We start from the raw sequence: 2,416 nt of genomic DNA on the forward strand, positions 1-2,416 counted from the left end.
CTGGGAATCAGATAAATGACAAGAGGTGGCACCTGCTCACCAGTGGCCCCTCTCTCCCTTAACTCTGTGCCTATCATATGACATGATCACATAAGGTCCTTGCTTTTCCTAGTCTATTCAAGGTTGATCTACAATGGAAATTAATTTAAAAGTGAAGAGTAGGGGGAAAAAATCCTCTAAAGAAAAGTTACTCCAGGCCTCCAAGTCTAGTCGCCATCTAAGCTTAGACTCTGATGCAGAGGCCTGGTTCCTGAGGGAGCTTTTCCAAGGTGTTTGTTTGTTTTTGGCTTTTTGTTTTTTGAAGACAGAGTTTCTCTGTATAGCCCTGGCTGTCCTGGTACTCTGTAGACTAGGCTGGCTTTGAACTCAGAAATCCGCCTGCTTCTGCCTCCCAAGTGCTGGGACTAAAGGCGTGCACCACCACTGCCCAGCTTTTTCCAAGGTTTTATTGTAGCGATTCCCACAGCCTTACCACGATATGCAAAAATGTCTATGAATGTTCAGATGAAAAACATTCTAACAGATAGAAATATGGATATTGTGATCTCCTGGTCTCTGTTGGTCTTTGTTAGCTACTGTAATAAACACTGGGTTATAGCTCAGTGCCTAGGGTAGTTCTCACCAGCATGGGTAAGGCCCTGGAGTCCATTCCCAGCACACACATGTGCGTGTGCACACACACGTGGTTTCTATCTTCCCTTCTCTAATATACATGTGTGTATATGATGTGGAATTTCTTCCCCGATGAGATAAAAGTGTTAGGGAACCTGGTATGTAAAGAAAATGCAGTCGACAAGCGTTTACATCTAAGAATACTTATCTGAATGCAGGATTAAATGCTGCAGCCCCCCCCTCCAAAAAAAAAAAAAAAAAAAAAACCCTGCTAGATGGATGGGGAGAATGGAATGTCAGCCACTCAGGTTTTTTTGAGCAGAGTTAGCGAACTTGGAGAACTCAGTGTCAGGGGGAGACTGGAGGCTGATGGGAAGGGATGCAGGGGTGATGTAAGCAGTCGTGTGGGTGTGGGCCTCACTGGCATGAAATTCTCAAGTTCAGTCACTGCCTCAATGGTGTGTGAGCTATATGACCTTGGGTAAGATGTTTGACCTCTCTCTGAGTCTTGGGCTTTATATTTTAATTTTTTTTATTGCATTTACTTGTGTATGTGCTTTAAAAGATCTATTGTTATTTTAAGATTTACATGAGTCTGTGTTTGCCTGCACAGTGTGTATGTGCGCCAGCCATTTCCACAGTGTCAACTCTGTGGCTCCATAGGGAGGGGAGGGGAGGGGAGGGGAGGGGAGGGGAGAGCCTGCTGGCTTTTAGTGTGTCCTTTTCAACTTCTCTCTGCAGTCTTTCCTTGCCGGCATCTCTTGGCCTCTGATTGGCTCTCCTCCTAGGTGGCCTGTTTGTTTTGTTTTGCTTGGTTACTATAAAGGGAATCCTCTGCAGATTTCTTCCTCTTAAAGTTCACATCGTTGGGATGTTGAAAACTGCAGATTATTGATGTTCATTTTATATCCTATGGCTTGACTGTAAGTATTTACTTCTTCAATCTAAGAATTCAGATGAAGTCTTCAGGGTCTCTTAGATACTGGATCACATCTGCGAATAGGAAATATTTGACTTCTTCCTTTTCTGTCCGAATCCCTTTTCTTTTCTCTTAGCGCCCCATGCTGCACTCCCAACTCTGCAGAACATGTTTCCTGTTCTCCTCCATTTAGAATAAATTTAGAGTTTAGATGTTTGTAGCATATAGCTTTAAGAGCTTTTGTTTTCCTGTGTGCGGGTATTTCGCCTGCATTTCTGATTGTGCACCACATGTATATCTGATGCCCTCAGATATACCAATGACCTCAGAGGTCAAAAAAGAGTCTAAGAGCCCCCAGAACTGGAGTTACAGACGGTTGTGAATCTCCGTGTGGTTTGGGTGCAGGGAACCAAACCAAGGTCCTATGCAAAAGCATCGAGTGCTCTTATCTGATCTGTATTGTGTTGAGAAATTTTGTGCCTTTGTTCATCAGGGAACTTGGCATGCAGTGTTCTTTGTGTGTGTGTCCTTATCTAGTTTGGGCATTAGTGTAATACTAATGAGCTGTGCTCCTTCCAGGTTGTCGGGATTGCCAATTTCTGAAAAGTATGGTAGAGTTTAGCTGTGAGCCTGTTTAGTTCTGGGCTTTTCTTTGTTGGTGGACTCTGCTACTGTGTGTGAGGGAGAATTGTGGAGATCAGCCACATCTGGACAGCCCTTGTTGGGCTACCCAGGCCACGGTCTGTCAGTCAGACTAATACATCCCATGTGTCTATATATCCACTCCATTGGCTCTGGTCCTTTAGAGAAAGAACCCTGACCCAAACACTACCCTAACCTCATTGGTCATTTAGGACACATTTAAGTTGTTTCTTTTTTTTTTTT

The sequence above is a fragment of the Mus caroli genome, chromosome 9 (assembly GCF_900094665.2).
Source record: "Mus caroli chromosome 9, CAROLI_EIJ_v1.1, whole genome shotgun sequence".
Lineage (NCBI taxonomy): Eukaryota > Metazoa > Chordata > Mammalia > Rodentia > Muridae > Mus > Mus caroli.